We start from the raw sequence: 19,659 nt of genomic DNA on the forward strand, positions 1-19,659 counted from the left end.
CTTAATAGTCTCCTCTCTTGCTGACAGTGTGTATGTTTGAGTGGTAAGTAATAGTTTCCTCTCTTGCTGTCCAAGTCTACGTTTGAAAGGTGAGTAATAGTCTCCTCTCTTGCTGACAGTGTGTATGTTTGAGTGGTAAGTAATAGTCTCCTCTCTTGCTGTCAGTGTGTATGTTTGAGTGGTGAGTAATAGTCTCCTCTCTTGCTGTCAGTGAATATGTCTGAGTGGTGAGTAATAGTCTCATCTGTTGCTGTCAGTGTATATGTCTGAGTGGTGCTTAATAGTCTCCTCTCTTGCTGACAGTGTGTATGTTTGATTGGTGAGTAATAGTCTCATCTGTTGCTGTCAGTGTATATGTTTGAGTGGTGGTTAATAGTCTCCTCTGTTGCTGTCAGTGTATATGTCTGAGTGGTGCTTAATAGTCTCCTCTCTTGCTGACAGTGTGTATGTTTGAGTGGTAAGTAATAGTCTCCTCTCTTGCTGTCCAAGTCTACGTTTGAAAGGTGAGTAATAGTTTCCTCTCTTGCTGTCAGTGTATATTTCATGGTTAGTGAGAAGTGACTTTAAACTCCACCCCTCCTACCAGTATTAACTCATTTCGGCATCCTGCACACCTCATGATATTGCCTGTTTTCTTCACAATCCTGCCTGCATTCTGCTAGTAACTCCTCTAGAGCTACCATCACCTAGTTGTGATGCTGAAGGGCACCTACTGTGCTGGCTCCTGAGCTGGGGTCATGACTGTGGAGATCTAATTTCTATTTCTACTTTCAGGATTAACCAGTACCCGACTACTGACAATTCTGTCCCAGCTGAGGGGTCCAGCATCCTTCCTAACGTCCACCCAGGAAGCTCGGTGCAAACTGCAAGGTAACTTCTGGAAATTCCCAAAGGAAAATTGTAGGCATACAATCTAACAACACAATCCCAGGAGAGTAAATGTAATCGTAGTGCATGCAGTGAATGTCCATGGCTGAAACACATGTGAAGTCTGCAGTGGCGCCTTCAAACTCTTCCAGATATGTGTGCAGGTGAAGAAGGTGCATTACCAACAAGCTACTTTCAAGGGCGCTTTCTGGAACAGACTTACAATATCAGAGAGAACTGTAGAGGAGCAAAAGCAAAAACAATATTAATAATAATGCTGTAGTTGTTGGTACTATCCGGCTACTTACTGGTACACAAACCTCCGAGGCAGAGACCTTTATAAAGCTGATGTGGAAAGGGAGTGCATGCTGCTGCATTTACTGCTATTCGGAAGATAGACTGTCTAGGCAGAAACCTTTACAGAGGAGATGATGAAAAGCAGAACAGATTGGTGCAGATGCAGCCTATGGCAAACATGTGTGCAGGGATAAAGAAAGGGAAAGCACCCCGAGTGCAAACTCATATCTACACACCCGTGTAGATCCTCTGCCAGGCAGGACATGTTGCAGGGATGAAGAAAGGAACGCCGAGCATTGGAGCAACCTGTGCGCCACCTGTAGACAAGCCCCAGAGCAAAGGTTATTGAAGAGATGATAAAAGGGAGACACATTAAGTGCAGATTCCCCCTCTGCTCTGTTTGGCAGGCTCCCTTGCCAAGATCTGTGCAGAGGCAAAAAAAGGGAGACCATCCTGTGCACAGATCGCCATATGTACATGTCCTGGTAGACACACCAAACGGCTGAGATTGTTTTGCAGAGATGAAGCTAGGAAGAATGCCCCGGGTGCGGATCCTACCTTTGTGCTTTGCCGTAGACAGGTGCCAAGGTAGACAGGCTCTCTAGCAGAGATGTCAAGAGGGAAAACACTCTGGGTACAGATTCTACTTTTGCTTTAACTGATACCTGATAAACATGGCATTACGGCAAGACATTAATAGAGATGAGGAAAGAGAGAACGCCCTGGGTGCAATCCCCTTCTGTGCCCTCCTGATAGGCCCAACATCAGAAACGATGAGGAAAGGGAGAAATATATTTTTTTGGACATATATTTTTTCAATTCTAAAAATAGTCAACAGAACAGGGAGAGCACCCTGGTTATAGTGATATATAGGCTCTATGGAAGACACTTTTGCAACGATGAAGAAAATTAGAATGCCCTGGGTGCAATTTCCACCTGCATTCTTACTAGCAGGTAGGCTCTGATGGCAGAGCTGTGTCTATGAGTTAATTTTGGCTATTATATTTTATTGTTATGAGAAACTGGGTTATTAACTAGGGGGATACCAAAGCTTGAGCTCTCTATGTTTCATGTGGCCTTGGGGGACAATGTATTTTCTTCTCATTTTGGGACCGCCACGCTTTTCCTAGCGGTCCAGAATCGAAAAAACTACATCTGGCCATCTACTTTAAATCGGGCAGATGGTCTGATGTACTTACACTGACATCCCATATTCTTTCAGGGTATCAGTATAAAGCATTTGGCTGCATAGTCGGTGGGAACACTACTGGTGGAAGCATGATGGTGTGCCTAAGTCTAAATAGAGTTGGCAGACTTTCAGTTTGGCAAACAAGGCACTCCACCACGTTTCTGGTGGACTTCATTGTCTGACAAACTCTGAACGATGCACTAACTTCTAAACTCTGCTTGCTTCCTGATACCAACCCCTATAAGAATGCCATCATGTTATAGAAGGGAATCTACTCTGTTGTTTCCTGAGGTTGGGACCATCATGGTGTGGTGAAGGTCTAATATGTATTTCTGGTTTCAGGATTAACCAGTGAAAAGCAGCTGACAGTTCTCCTTCAGGACAGTGGTCCAGCATCCTTCCCAACGTCCACACAGAAAGCTTGGAGAAAACTGCAAGGTAACTTGGGGAACTCCCAAATTAACATTGTAGACAGAACATTTTCCAACAAAATTCCAGTATATTCACTGTAATCCTAGTGCATACAGTGGGTGCCTATGACTGAAGTGCAAGTGAGGCATGTAATTGCACTTTTTTCATTTCTCTGATCCAAGTGTGAGTGAGGAAACACATTAGAAACACTACTCCCAATGATGCATTCTACTAGGCAGACTTCCAGTAGCAGAGACAACTATAAAGAATGAAAAGCAAATTAAAAGCACTGTGGGTGGAGGTCGCACCTAGTAAACACATCATCAGAGAAACTTGTAATGAAGAGGAGGAAACAAGCAGATGCTTCTGCAGATCCCACATGCTTACTTCCTGTTAAATAGTTTGATTGCAAGTTGTATTTCTTAAAAGAAGTCTTTTAAGTCACAAGGTCTCAGTGGCTCCATCTCTGCTCATTAATGTGCAGAACTCCATTGTCAGATTGCTTTTCTCATCCATCAGGTTCAGACCTCAGAGACTGTTGCTATCCGTCCAGTTCTTAGAAGACTCCTCAACACTGCTTACTTTTTACGACGCCTAATAATAAATATGCACTTGAAATCATGGAATGGACACCCTTCAGAAGATGCCTGCAGTGCCATTCTAAATACTCCAGGGCTGATATCCACCCTGTTTGCAATCTTTGTCTATCACCACAGCCCAATAAAAGCCAGTGAGGCGACTCCTTGGGCTCCGCAAGAAAACTCTGCACCAGCGACAAGACTTATGGTGGGCTCACAGCAGAATGTCTAAGTCCTCCTCAGAAGCGCCAGACATCTTCTGTGAGGCTGACACACTCACCTACGAAGAAGAGGAATCGGGTGAGTCACCCGACCTCCCAGCATGCCAACCCTGTCCCAAGATCATTGACTCTGACGTCTTGGAACCACAGGAGGAAGAACTTCCAGAAGAAGACGAGGAGCCCAAGGATGTTTCATCCACCTTGGTCAGCTCTACTCCACCTTAGAAAACCAACCCTCGTATAAGTACTCTCCATACCCAAGCCTCTCTCCGAGCCCAGAAATGGCCTGACATCGTAGCCGAGCTCAGCCTCTATGGGGGATGGGCATCAGGCCATGTGACTAAGTCTCTTCCACCTTCAGGTGCACCACCGCCCTTGAATCCTGGTCGACACAGAACTAATGGCCAGGTAAAGATCTTTCCAGGAGTCTTGACCCTCAGCAAGCCTTGAGTCCGAGAATGCCTGTCGGCGCCAACACTTCAAAGCTGGCTCCACCATCAAGGCTAAAACCATCATTGGCGCCGAAGCAGCTTCCATCAACTCTGAAAACACCCTCAACTCCGAAACCATCCATTCACGAGGCCAGGGAAAGCCCAATCTTCAAGAGGTTCTTGCAGGACCTGGATGAGAGACCAAAGTGGATCATCATCTACCCATGCACAGGCAATGTCTCTGCCTCAAAAGAGGCCTTGTCAAAGAAGTGTAGGCTTGCTTTTGAAGAATTTCTTCGACCGAACACACTGTGCATCCTTTATCCTTAAAGAGTCCTAAGGACAAAGCACCCACTTCTCTCCTCTTCCACCATCCTCACCTTCACCTCCTCCACCACCACCAGCTCCTCACAGAAAACCCGCGAGCGGGATCTGCTAGGAAGAGAAACTAACAGCAAGGCAGGTCACAGGATTCCAAAGGAAGCTGGAACGACTAGCACGGAGCAGCAGGCTAGACAAGATATATATCCTGTTTCACCGCATCAGCTGACCTCCATTGCTGCTTCCTCAGAATACCCCAGCGGATGCTGGGTAATGTCGTTTGCTGACGACACGCTTCCCACTCACACAGTGATAGCTGAAGAAGGAAAGAGTGAGCCTGTATGTTCCATGATCCTTACCCCCAGCCTCGGCCATGACAGGTAGTCACACCTTGTATAGAGAAAAAGTATAAGCCTGCACCCTCAGACCCACTTTACATCTAAGGTCATGTCCCAACAGGCTCTCTGGTTGTCATCTCTGCTAGAAAAAGGGCAGCAACCCAGGCCTTAGGTGGCAAAGAGAGCAATGAAAGTGATGGTGCAAGGAAAAAAGTTGAGGTGAGTGCAACAACGCATTGACGCATCCCCAAATCTATATCCCTCCTCTCCTGGTATGATAGAGCTCACTGGAGAGATTTGGAAGGACTCCTACAGCACTTCCCTGATCAATACCGTAAAAGGGGAGAGGAACATGTTGAAGAAAGAAATGACCTCTCCAATACGACAATCAGGTGTGACTTGGATTCTGTGGATACAGCAGCCAGGGCAATGAACACCTCAATCATTCTTCAGCGACACTCCTGGCTTCGTGCCTTTGGTTCCAAGCCAAAGATGCAACCCATGCATAAATGTGAACTACGGTTTAACTCCTGGAAAATCTCTTTCCTCATTGCAATCACTTCACTGAGGAGAGTGGGTGTACTACAGGCACTTACTATAGAAGAACCTTTTTTCCAACTTCACAGAGACAAAGTGGTCCTTCGTACTAAGCCCAAGTTTCTACCTAAGGTCGTTTCTGCCTTTCACATCAATCAGTCGGTTGAGTTACCTGTATTCTTTCCTCAACCAGATTCAGTGGCAGAACGAGCTCTACACACCTTAGATGTTCGATGAGCCCTTTTATATTACATTGAAAGAACAAGATCATTTCGTAAAACGAAACAACTTTTTGTTGCTTTTGCTCCACCACACAAGGGCAATCCCGTATCCAAGTCAGGTATTGCCAGATGGATTGTTAAATGCATTCAAATTTGTTATGCAAAAGCAAAGACAACTTTAACAATACCCCCGAGACCGCATTTCGCTCTCAAAATAGGGGCTACTATTGATTTCTCAGGAAACATCCCCATAGTTGACATTTGTAAAGCTGCAACATGGTCTACACTGCACACATTCACCATGCACTATTGTGTAGATGTGTTAGTGAGACAACAAGCTAATGTGGGCAAGGCAGTGCTTAGAACACTCTTTCAGACAACTCAAACAGCTACAAGTTAGCTACCACTTTGGGAGAAAACTGTTGTATAATCTATGCAAAGCATGTGATCTACACTTCACATGCCTTGAACGGATAATGTTACTTACCCAGTAAGCATCTGTTTTCGGCATGTAAGAGCTGTAGATTCACATGAGCCCACCCGCCTCCCCGGGTACCTGTAACTGTTGCATTTCTCTGCCTCTTACTCTATATACATATGCATGGACATCTCTATTCTTTACTTACTAACTCCATTCTCACCCTCTTTGGGAAAACAATCTAACAATGGAGTCGATGCCCATGCGCACTATCACCGAAAGGAGGAGTCACCTGCCTCGTGACTGGAAAGTCTTCTTCGAAGAAAAAAAACTTGCAAACATCCAGACCCAACACTAGGTGGCAGGAGTATGCAAACCATGTGAATCTACAGCTCTACATGCCAAGAACAGATGCTTACTGGGTAAGTAACATTATCCTTATTACATCATTGGTGACATCACTGGAGGCATCATCCAATGGGTGTATTTGTTTGTTTCATGCTTTACATAGAGGCGGGTACATATACTACTTCTGTGCCTAATTTTGTATAGTTTCTTTTGTGCTAATGATGGTGTGATATTTAGAAAGGGGGTGGTGATGGACAGAGTGTCTGAATTAAGCAGAACACTCCTACCCAGTCAAGAGATCAGGGCTTGATCCATCACCGTTTTTTAGCTCACTGCACCATCCCAGTTCAGAACCTGGCTATATGCAAATTAGTCTGTCCCTGGCCCAGTGCATCATGGGAACAGGGCAGACCAAACTACCAAGCCAATTCTTTCACTGGAAAGGAAACAAGCTTCCGGGGACCGGTTTCTGGTATTTCAGCCGTCGTCAGCCCGGCTTGCTTGAATCCTGATGGTGCAGTGAGCAAGGGACTCATGTCTGAGCATACCCTTCCACTCTTGTGGTGGCCAAAACTATTTAGAAAGGGGGTGGTGATGGACAGAGTGTCTGAATTAAGCAGAACACTCCTACCCAGTCAAGAGATCAGGGCTTGATCCATCACCGTTTTTTAGCTCACTGCACCATCCCAGTTCAGAACCTGGCTATATGCAAATTAGTCTGTCCCTGGCCCAGTGCATCATGGGAACAGGGCAGACCAAACTACCAAGCCAATTCTTTCACTGGAAAGGAAACAAGCTTCCGGGGACCGGTTTCTGGCATTTCAGCCGTCGTCGGCCCGGCTTGCTTGAATCCTGATGGTGCAGTGAGCAAGGGACTCATGTCTGAGCATACCCTTCCACTCTTGTGGTGGCCAAAACTATTTAGAAAGGGGGTGGTGATGGACAGAGTGTCTGAATTAAGCAGAACACTCCTACCCAGTCAAGAGATCAGGGCTTGATCCATCACCGTTTTTTAGCTCACTGCACCATCCCAGTTCAGAACCTGGCTATATGCAAATTAGTCTGTCCCTGGCCCAGTGCATCATGGGAACAGGGCAGACCAAACTACCAAGCCAATTCTTTCACTGGAAAGGAAACAAGCTTCCGGGGACCGGTTTCTGGCATTTCAGCCGTCGTCGGCCCGGCTTGCTTGAATCCTGATGGTGCAGTGAGCAAGGGACTCATGTCTGAGCATACCCTTCCACTCTTGTGGTGGCCAAAACTATTTAGAAAGGGGGTGGTGATGGACAGAGTGTCTGAATTAAGCAGAACACTCCTACCCAGTCAAGAGATCAGGGCTTGATCCATCACCGTTTTTTAGCTCACTGCACCATCCCAGTTCAGAACCTGGCTATATGCAAATTAGTCTGTCCCTGGTCCAGTGCATCATGGGAACAGGGCAGACCAAACTACCAAGCCAATTCTTTCACTGGAAAGGAAACAAGCTTCCGGGGACCGGTTTCTGGCATTTCAGCCGTCGTCGGCCCGGCTTGCTTGCATCCTGATGGTGCAGTTAGCAATGATGGTGTGATATCAAAATTCTAATTGTATTTATGTAGCGCTTACTACCCCTGGTGAGGCGTTGAGGCACTTTGCAGCGAGTAGCACGCTACTCTGGTACCCAAAGGATAAGTGGTGGATTGGTATAGGAAAATATAAGTTGTGAATTTGAAAAGTGGACATGTGAATCTGTTAGCTTGATTGAATGGGATAAAGGAGGGCTAGAGGAGAGAAGAGTATAGAAAGTGGTATTTGGGAGATCATAGTAGTAAAATTAATTTTGGGGTGAGTCAAGGAGGGATTGAGGCGGGAAGAGTCCAGAAATGCTTATTAGGGAGATCATAGTGGTAGAATGAGAAATGGGATGAGTCATAGAGTGGAGGTAGAGGAAATATTGAGAGAGGTATAGAATGAGACAGAGTAATGCATTAGGGGGAGTTGAAGGCTTTTTTTACAGTAGGAGTTAAGTTATAAACATATAGATACATAACTACCTAGAAAGGGTATGCATGTATTAGGAAAATCATAAAGACATATACAGTTTCATAAGTTCCATATGTGCATGTATGAATAGATAGTTAGAAACTCAGATTTCAAGTGTTGCTGTAGGTAAAACTAATTTATTTGTGTATTATTATACATATGTTTTTATATTTATTTAATTTTTATAGTTTCCTCAATGTTTCAATAGCCTAGCACATACAGATACAATTGTTATGATCATTTTACATATTGTGATCGGTAAGTAAAAAAACACCAAATCAAATAACTTATATGAAAACTATGCAGTGACCTGTATGCATTTTTTCTTTTAATATAAATGCATTAGTTTTCAGGTACAGACAATAACATGGCGTATGCAATATTTCCAATGACATATGCATTGTGCCAATTGCATCTTCACAAAGTTCAGTTATTTTTCTATATGCAATGGTGTATCTAAAAGACAGTGAGTCACGTAGACCTGGAATCTGTGCCTTAGGTTATATGTACTCAAGAGCGTTACTCGTACCGATCTGCAAAGATATATATTTACAATGAACTAATCACATCTAACAAACTTTAATAGCCATTTTGGTGGTGTGTCTCCCAGTGTCTCTCGATCCTGCGGCCGTCCTATATGCGTTTGTCAGCGGATATGGGGTTAAGCTTGAAAGTCCTATCTAATATATGTGTTATTGGTGTGCCCAGGTTGTGGTGGGGAGAGGTCATTCCAATGAGAGGGGTTTCAACTCAGATATGGTTCCCTCGCTACTTCCCATTCAATCCTGCTCATCAGTTGATCTTTCTAACCCAGAGTTATCTTCCTGTTGGTCCAATACCTCTTCGTCTCCTTCTTCATCAGGTTCATGCCTTGTCTCCCACTCTCTCAGGACCTCCGTCCAGAGCTCTGCCAATGGATGACCTCGAATTACCCTTGCATCCTCCTTCAGAAATGCTCTCTGTTCTGCTTTAGCCCAAATACCAACAATATTCTCCAAAGTCTCAATCAGTGGATTTGTGTGTGTTTTCCAGTGTTGGGCTATTTGTCTTCTCACCAGGACCAATGCCAGGTCAATGAATCTGTTGACTGTATTTTTGGCCTTCAGTCTGGGAAACAAGCCAAGCAATCCAACCTCAATTGTGTTCGGGAGAGTGCGTGACCTGTCAGCATGTTAAACATAAAATAATGTGCATATATATTTTTTAACCATCAGTAATATATACATTTGTTAAGCAGTCCTAAAGAATATCTACATATGTTTAAACCATAGTAGTATAAATATTTGTACAAAGAAATTTACTTTTCTAAATACATACATATCACTTTCTACGTTTACATGCACAGTAATATGCTGTACATTTGTGTTGGAGTATGTTGGGCATGTGAAAAAGAGCCAACTCTTGAGTAGTCTTCTGAAGATGAGATGGTTCTCCATGGATATTTTGTTTGTCAGTAATGAATTCCATAGTTTTACTGCTTGAACTGAGAAAGATATACCACCCTTGTTTATTTTCTTGTATGCTGGGATTTTGAGGCTTAGTTCCAATCTGAAGCGGAAGTTCCTTTGTTGTATGTATTTGGGGATTTTGTTCCTGATTGAAAGTGGTCCTGTTCCATGTGTTGCTTTGTGGGTGAATCAAAGCAGCTCGAAGGTGGCTCTTCTGGCAGCCGGTAACCAATGTATGGTCCTCAAGGCAGGGGAGATGAGGGATTGTGGCTTTACATGTAGGAGTAGTCTGGCAGTTTTCAATTTTCTTTAGTCTTTTCATAGTTGATAACGATGAGCTGTGTTATAGGCAATTGACTTAATATGGTTTAGACAGTGCCAGAGAGATAGTAGCTTTGAACTTGTGTGGGAATCATAGGTGGGGGAAGATGCGTTGCAGAGTTTACATTGTATTTAAGCTTGATCTTGGTAACTTGTCCACCTAGGCATTCACTGATACTTTAGAGTCCATGGTAATTCCAAGGTTTTTACTTCCTTAGATACTTTAGGAGGTGATTCCAGATTATCAGGCCAGGCACAGAGTGGGTCATAATTTTCCAGTTGCCATATATGAGTATTTCAGTTTTGGAAGCATTCAATTTGAGATGGATCCATGTCACCCACTGATCAACTAAAGATTTCTGATTTTCTAATGTCTTTGGGGCTTTCCATTTAAAGAAGTATTTGTGTGTCATCTTCATAGTTATAACATGTGACCTGAAATTCATTGATAGTTCCTGGTAATGACTTCAGGTAGACGTTAAAAAGCATGGGTGAGATGATGGAGCCTTGAGGGACCGCTGCTTTTGTGAAGCACGGTTTGGATGTGAAAGTTGGAGTATGGATGACATTTGTTCTGCTTTGAAGGTAGGATGTGATCCAGTCAAGAGCAGTCCCTTCTATGTCAACTTCGTAGAGTGTTTGGATTAGAGTGTCATGTTCAACTGGGTCGAAAGCAGCTGAAATTTTCAAGAAAACTAGTGCAGCAACCCTTTTCTGGTCTATCATGTTCTTGAGGTCATCCCGGATGGCGATGAGGACAGATTCTGTGCATCTTCATGGACAGAATCCTGTTTGGAAGCGTAAAGTGTGGAGTTATGTTCAATGAATTGTGACAGCTGGGTGAATGCTGCTCTTTCTATCACTTTGCCTAGGAAAAGTCCATCTCAGTCTGTAGATGTAGATGTTTGAGTCATGCAGGTACAGGTTTGTTTTCTTTGTATGCCTTTTTAGGTCTCATCTACGAAGCATAGGAAAAAGATCTTTAGTAATCGCTTCATCTTTGCAGGCAAAAACGTGTACGCGTTGATTTGCTTTGAATGGCAACACGTGCACGTTTGGCGATTCCCTTGCGGGAGCGAGCACGAGGTAAACGCTGCGTGTCCCTGTGCCGCGCTTGTGTTTCAGCGCTTGTTTCTTTTGTCAGGTCTACGATTGGAGCAATGTTGGTCCTGAATTGGCCAATCCTACCTTCTCATCTGGAGGACCTCTACTCCTCTGAGAGTGCTGGTTTTCCTTCTCGTCCCAGTTGTCCATCTCTGGGTGAAGAATCAGCAACCCTCGCACACCGACTGCATCCTGAGCGCCAAACCCGCTCCTGTGCCCTCCACGACTTCACCGGTCACTCCCGCCGCAGTTCGGCTTGCGGGCACCGGTGATAAACAGAATCCCGTGCCGGCAGGGCTCAGGCGGCTGCGCGTGCAATGAGCTCACAGGCACCCTTGTTAATGGGACTGGGCTGGCTGGCAGGCTAGGCTCGAGCTAGAGCGCCCGCATGTGCTGGCTCTGCCTTCTGCGCACGTGCGTGGCCAGAAAAAATGATTTCAGCTTCCCAGCCTTCAGCTGCGCATAGGATTGGCTACGTTACAGAGGCCCCCATGATTCAGTCAGGCACCAAATCTCAAGCAATGATAAGGAAAAGGAGGCAACGACATCACAAGCACCGCCCATATTTCCAAGAAACCGTGTTGACCTGCCACCTTGCTGGCTGATCTTAACGTGGTGGATGTCAAGGGTGCAGGACACCTTCCGTAAGTGCCCTAATTGCAACCATACACTTATCAATTAATCCCACTGGGAAAGGACTAGCTCTGAATTGGGCCGGATCAGTGGTGCCTTTGTGATTCCTGGAAGTTGTAGTTTGCACAGCAGCGCTTTAGGGAGGAGTAGCAGGGACATGACGTATCCATGTGTTTTACTGACGCGCAGCCCGTCTTCTCTTTCCTTTGGGAAAAGCTGGACTCTGAGAACGCGGGTTCTTAGTTTCAGAAGTGAAATAGTCTTAAAATACTTTAGGTGCCCCTCAGGGGTGGGGCGCGTAACTAACCCATATTTAAACAATATCACCACAAACATGATAACATTTACCCAACTGCTAATATTCTATACACTTGCATTCTACCTGACCCAACCCACAAAAGCAAACTTGCTGAATTACCCAAGAGCTGACCGGGCCATTCCCATTGCTTGTCTTGCCCTCTAGTCCCAGCGCTGCCCAGACGCCAAGTGTGCGCAGAGCCGCTGGCCCCAATTACTACAGTTCAGTCCGGGCGGTGCTCTAACACTCGCCTCTGCCTGTTGCTCTCATTTCCTTATTGTATGCCATATATGCCCATGTGCTTCCCAGCTATGCTCACAAGCGCCAGTCATCCGAGGGTGTGTGAGAGACAGACAAGGAATACTCTGGTGTATGTGAGAGAGATCTGTCACCCTGACGTGTGCGTGCACCCATGCTGCTCTGTTATATGTTCAGCTTTTTGTATTGCCAGAGGGAGACATGCCAGGCTCGCACGTGTGTGCATGTGTGGTGTGCCACAGGTAGAACCACACTGTGTGAGAGGCCAGACTAACGTATGGGTGGGTCACTTAGTGCAGTACAGTATACAAGGCAACGTCTTGTGTTGGTTTGTTAGGTCTCGGCTGGCAATGGACCGTATGGTAAACGCTGGCTTCCCATTGGAAAGGAGAGTTTTTCGTTGCCTCCCTTTGGCTTTTTGGTGGACTGCCACGCCTGCTTCAAGGCTGCCATGAAGACTTTTCTTATCTGCTTGTTTATTTAACAAGCAGATAAGAAAAGTCTTTACGGCAGCTGTGAAGCAGGCACGGAGCTCAGAGGCTCACGGGGTCATGGGGAGGACAAGGCAATGGCGAGCGATTGTTTTTCACTGGAAACTGAACTTCCATTCCTTTTGGTCGACAGCTCTCTAGCACCGAGATGTCTTTCCATCTGCAGTGGACGCTATAAGAAGCGTCAACATTATTATTCTCACAAATATTTTGAGTTACTTTTTAATGAGACGCTGTCTGATAAGAGCAGACACATCTTGTGCTCGCCGGCACAATTTTATGCTTAACTCTCATACTCTCCGTTTGCAATATAACTCGGGAGTACATTAATGTACCAAATAAAACACTAAGGGGCTGATTCTGATTCGGGTCGGAAGGGCTCCGAACCATGTTCGGAGCCCTTCCGACCGAATCGGTCAGTGCCGGCCGGATTCCATTCCGACCGAGCCATTCCGATGGGCACAGTCAGAATGGAATCCGACTCGGATTTCCGGATGGCCCTGACGTCCGGAAATCCTTCAGTACTCCACCGGTCACCTCTTTACGACCGAGGGAGTACGAGGGAGTACGAGGGAGTACGATGGCAGTTAATCACTGCCTTTTCGTGCCGGTCTTTCCGGCACGAAAAGGAAGTCGGAAACTGTCTTTGGAGGCCCCCAGCAGGGCCCCCATGGGTGCAAGGCTGCCAAATGGCAGCCTGGGGGCACCTATGGTGCCCCTCTTTGGATCCCTGCACCCGGTGGCAGGCACCTTCGGGTGCCGGCCACAGGGTGCAGGGATGAACTGCACCCATGCTTTTCTCAATGCAGGCATGCATTCCGCTCGGAATGCATGCCTGCATTGTGAAGTATATGAGTGTGACCGAACCCTGTTCGTTGCATCGTATTAGCAGGACTGTAACCCATGAGAGCAGGCGGTGGGTTACTGCTCCTGACCAATGTCGGACAAACCTGAGTCCGTACGACATCGGAATAGGCCCCTTATTGTTGCATTTTATACTATACATGCCGAAGCACAGTGTTTATGATATATATTAAGCATGCTGGAATAACCATTGTTTACATTACGTATATTAAATCTGTTGATGTAGGTACTGTATACGTTGGCTAGTATTTCGGCAAGTACAACAGTAATATTTACTAGAGGCAACTGGGTTATAAACTTAATACCCAAGCGCATTATAAATACATCTAAAAGTCAAAGCACATAATGGTTTTAGATGCATTTATAATGGACTTGATTGAAGGAGTGAAGTAAGCGTGTTTATGGATGCAGAGATTAGGAAGAAACGTTAAATGAATCGGCCTTCATTTGTCGGTTCCTATTCAGACACAGGGAGGGGTGCTGCATGCCCCCCCTTTTTTATGTTTTCGGCCTTGAGAATGGTGTTTCCAGAGCCTAACAAGGTTCAGTGAGGGGGCCCTACGCAGTTTTTACTGTTTTCATAGGAGCAGCCCTTTTGTGGGCATGGAATCATGCATAAATTTACGGGGAACTGTGTCCTGAGATGCACACAACTTCTCCCATCATGCCTCTGATAAAGAAGGACTACCTTTGAAATATGTTAGGCTGCTAAATGATGGTGGAGCTGCCTAAATGAATTGGCTGGCGTAACACTGTTTGTACCTAAATAAGGCTTGTTGCCGTAATGCTGGTGTTGGAGTGCGAGTGCGGCTTACCTGTTGGGGCAGATTGGAGCACTTGATATATATATATATATATATATATATATATATATATATATATATATATATATATATATATATATATATATATATATATATTCACAGAAAAAACCATAGGTTATAGACCATATATAGTTAGGAATTTGCATTTACAAAACCTTGAAAATTCACTGAAAAAACCATAGGTTATAGACCATATATAGTTAGGGATTAGCATTTAAAAAACCTTATTTTATTTGCACAAAACCATTGAAATTCCATATATAGTTAGTTGCACTAACTATATATCGCGGACCCGCAATCCACTGCTAATGATGTCACATATTACATCATTCATGACATGGTCAGTGACATCACTGATGACATCACTGATGACATCTCAAATGACATCACTGATGACATCACTGATGACATCACTGATGACAACACCCAGTGACTGTATGTTTCTGTAAAGTTAAAATATGTCTTACATATTGAAGAATGAGTGGATGTATAAGTGTCTGGATGAAGGATTTAGTAGGTGCATGACTGACTGTATGAGAGAATGATTAAATGTGTCTCACTGAGTGTATGGGTTAGTGATTAAAGTGTCTTAATTTGGCAATCATTATTTATGTTGTTCTGTAAACTGCTGCTTGTTTAAATCAGTAGCTATATCAGTAACTATATGGGTTATTGAATGGTTGCCCAAGTATTTGTATGGGAGACTGAGTATGTGTGTGGGTGGCTGGGAGGTGTATAACTCTGTGCATAGATGTGTGAGCAGTTGATTCCCTAGGTGTATGGGTTCAAAAGTGCATGTAGAAACAGCTGTATGGACAGTTGACTGTGTGCATGAGTATATTGGTGAGTGAATGGATATCTCAGTGCTACATGTCAAAGTAAGTACATATGTAAAACACACTCCATGTGAGAGTTGACATATATAAATAACTGAACATAAGAGCCAGTGAATGTGTGAGTGGCTGTATGAATCATTGTGAACTTGTATCAAGGATTGTATAAGAGAGTAAATATGTGTTACTATATGTTTGAATAAGTAAGGTGTGTATAACTGTATAGTTGAGGAAATGGAGATGTGATTGATTCTTTGCATGACTGACTAGGTGTGTGAGTAACTCCATGGATGTGTGACAGTCTGTGAGTGCCTGTTTACACTGAGTGTATCTAAGGTTATATTAGAGTCTGAAGATGTATTATCACATAAATGATATCATCAGTGATGTAATCAGTAATGTCAAATGAGATGTCAGTGATGTCATCAGTGATGTCATTTGAGATGTCATCAGTGATGTCATCAGTGATGTCATTTGAGATGTCATCAGTGATGTCATCAGTGATGTCACTGACCATGTCATGAATGATGTAATATGTGACATCATTAGCAGTGGATTGCGGGTCCGCGATATATAGTTAGTGCAACTAACTATATATGGAATTTCAATGGTTTTGTGCAAATAAAATAAGGTTTTTTAAATGCTAATCCCTAACTATATATGGTCTATAACCTATGGTTTTTTCAGTGAATTTTCAAGGTTTTGTAAATGCAAATTCCTAACTATATATGGTCTATAACCTATGGTTTTTTCTGTGAATTTCATTGGTTTTTTAAAAGCTAATATCTATAGCTGTAAAATATATTCTTTATTAAGTGACGTATCACGTAGCCCGTGAGACGCCTCATGATGCATCGCATAACCGTGACGTATCGTCTCTGCAGCGCAAACCAAACCCAAAACGTAAGCGCGCCAGAACACGCTTAAAGATATATATATTTTTTTTTAACCTTAATTAGACAAAATCCACACGTGCACATATCACAAACGTTCAAAAAACACAATATGTCGGACTCCCGTTACGCTGCCGGTTAGCTGCCCGGTTAACGTACAAGGAAGCACCTTTACCGCGAAAAATCGCAATTTTTTTTTCTTTTGCCCCGCAGGGAACTTTAATAGCCCCCTCATCAATCCTAGGGGTTCAGGAGGGGTCTGCCTTACCCCTTTCATTCATTTACACCTTTTTTTTTCCACCTCTTGTCTCTCGATCCTACCGAGAGACAAGATGGCGGCCGCTCTGGACTGTTTACAATGTTGACAGCCAATCAGCTACTCCTCAGGATTTTTTTTTTTTGGGCCCCGCGTGGTTTTATAATATCCCCCTCATCAATCCTATGGGGTCAGAAGGGGTCTACCTTGCCCTCTTTCCTTCATTTCCCCCTTTGTTTTGGTCTCCTCTTGTCTCTTGATCCTACCGAGAGACAAGATGGCGGCCGCTCCGGACTGTTTACAATGTTGACAGCCAATCAGCTACTCCTCAGACTCCCGTTACACTGCCGGTTAGCTTCCCGGTTAGCTGCCCAGTTAGCTGCCCGGTTCGCTTACCAAGACGCGTCTCTACGGCGAAAAAATCGGATTTTTTTTTTTTTTTGGGCCCGGCGTGGCTCTATAATATCCCCCTCATCAATCCTAGGGGGTCAGGAGGGGTCTACCTTGCCCCCTTTCCTTCATTTCCCCCTTTGTTTTGGCCTCCTCTTGTCTCTCGATCCTACCGAGAGACAAGATGGCGGCCGCACCGGACTGTTTAGAATGTTGACAGACACCGGAGAGCCAATCAGCTTCGCTTTGCAAAGTTCCGATACGCGAAAGGTTCGCTAACCGGATAGCTGCCCGGAGCGCTGTTACAGATATATATCTTGATTTAAACGTTAATTTCTCAAAATCCACTGAAGCACATATATTGAGACCTAGCAAAGGCACATCGGGCTAACAGTCCCTACAATTTTGCCAAGTTTCGTGGAAATCCATTCAGCCGTTCGGGCTAAAAGTGAGTCCAACCACCCTATGGAAATTAACATGGGAAAAACGCGTTTTGGGACCCCCCTTTTTTCTCGGCCCCCCCTTGACGAACCCCCCCCAAATTTTCAGGAGCTGCTCAGAAACAAAATGTGCCATTTTCCTGAAAATTTCAGCCGATTCCGTCCACAAACGCCAAAGTTATTAGACATAGAATTTTCAAAAGTCCCATAGGAAAAAAATCCTAACTATATATACCTACTGGCTATCGCCAGTAGGTAATATATATATATATATATATATATATATATATATATATATATATATATGCCTGTTTGTTCCAATCGACAGCACGCCCCCAATTAGGAACCGCGACAAAAAGAGGAACAGAAGACCCAGGATGCAGGTGAGTTTTTTTATTTAGGCACACCTCCTATATCCACCGTAGAGTTTGCCAGTAGGCCACGGGAGTTGGCCAAGCCCATTGAAGCTTTTAAGACTCTGACTAGTGCCTGTGCCATCACATCCATTCGCAGATGCCTGCAGCCCAAGAAGAAGTGCTTTTCAGCACGAAACGCGTCCGCAGCACAGACATGATTTTATGTGCGTGGGCATTTCATGCTGTTTGTTCATTGCATTCCTCCAATTAAAAAGATATGGCTGATTTGAATTCACCGGCCTGAGGCTCTCTCTATCCAGGCAAACTCTATGGTGGATATATATATATATATATATATATATATATATATATATATATATATATATATATATATATATATATATATATATATATATATATATATATATGCCACGAACTCCGCCAAGTCCCGATGAATAACTCCAGAACAACAACGAAACCGGACCCACACGGATAATTTGCAAAAGTTTAAAGTTTATTCCATCCTTCGTGCAGAGAACACGCCGCCATGACGCGTTTCGGGACCTCCGCCCCTTGATCACATGACATGGTCCGATATTACACCCATCATTTTTAAAGTGCTATTACAAAGTCAGCTGACCCCTCAGCCTGTGGAAATAAAAAACAGACTTCAGCCTGGTTCAGTAGCGCTTATCTGACAAAACCATTGTAAAATTACAAAAAATGCTATGTGGTCCAAACGGATTATACAATTGACTATGCATTTAGAGATAGAAAACTAAACAATTTTAAAAGGGATTGTAGTTCCTTTTTGCTTGTTCAACTCATTGTTCCCAATAACTCCTCATAGTCATTTCCATATAAATAAATTGATTAAAATATGCAATCAATTAAGAGAATAAACAATTTGTATATAACATGTTAAAATCATGTAAAAAAATATATATACAATTTCTACATTCCGTGCAGATTTGCTGTATATTGTGCAAACTACGCAAATGGAAAGACATCATTGATGCAGTGGGGAACGCATAGTCTGGACCAGTTTTTCAAAATTGTGCCTAAGTGGGCATTTGGTGCTACATGTAACCACTGCATCCACACTGCTATATCATGGGTTCAAAAGCTGGTACACTTAAAAAGACTTTATCATAATCATAATTGTGATAAACAAAACCCTATTACCTAGTGAAACAATATATTGTTATTCCCTTCACCATAAATGAAAGTTAAAAACAGGAGGAAGACTATCTACATGTTCGACTCAATTACATCTTTGCTCCCTCTGAATTCTGCAGTTACTCATAATGTGGAGGCCCAGACGGTTTGTACAATTCGATCCCTAATAAAGACAAGAATGTAAGTCTTCTGTTTGATTCAAACCGTTAGGGGCTTTTGAATTAAGCTCCAAAATATAACGAGTTTCTAAAACTCGCAACTGGGCCTCTCTGTCCCCGCCTCTGCGAAGTGGCGGAACCATATCAATGGCATAGTACTGCAAACATCCTATGTCCCCACCATGGCAAGTGTTCACATGTCTGGCGACAGGATATGCTTCATCCTTGTTGCTCACTGCCCTGAGGTGCTGAAGAATGCGCTAGTGAACCTGCAACTTCGTGCTGCCCACGTAGCGCAGGCCACAAGCACATTCCAACACATAAATAACGAAGTCTGATTTGCAGGTGATTTTCTTTTTAATTTCTTTCACCTCACTGCTGAAGGCCGTCATGTAGGCAGTCCTGTTCTTGCCTATCCTGCACTCTTTGCAGACTGCACATTTGAGAAAGCCCTTGCTCTTCCCTAGCCAGTTGTCATTGGCTACCTCCGGGCTCCTCTTTACTATCATGTCGCTCATGGACCTGGCTCTACTGTATGTTATGGCCGGTCTATTGGCAAGGGTCCCACCAATAACCGAATCCCCCTTAACCACCTGCCAGTTTTTGCGAATGATGTTAAATATTTCTTTGTGCTGTCTACTGTATGCCGTTATTAACCTGGGTTGACCAGACTCCTTCTCTAAGGTCAGTGTAGGACCAGCATCCGCTGTCAGA

At 44.0% G+C, this 19,659-nt stretch overlaps 1 protein-coding gene across 1 annotated transcript in view; it reads left to right on the forward strand.

Moving 5' to 3' along the window:
* The first annotated feature begins 771 nt into the window (after positions 1 to 771).
* Positions 772 to 19,659, forward strand: part of LOC147748127 (single-pass membrane and coiled-coil domain-containing protein 3-like) — a 182,206-nt gene continuing 163,318 nt past the window's right edge. The window contains exons 1-2 of the mRNA XM_086958925.1: positions 772 to 870; positions 2,696 to 2,791. The gene's annotated coding sequence lies outside the window, so the exon portion shown is untranslated. The remainder of the gene's footprint in view (positions 871 to 2,695; positions 2,792 to 19,659) is intronic.

This window comes from Lissotriton vulgaris, chromosome 1_1 (genome assembly GCF_964263255.1).
Source record: "Lissotriton vulgaris chromosome 1_1, aLisVul1.2, whole genome shotgun sequence".
In the NCBI taxonomy this organism is placed as follows: domain Eukaryota; kingdom Metazoa; phylum Chordata; class Amphibia; order Caudata; family Salamandridae; genus Lissotriton; species Lissotriton vulgaris.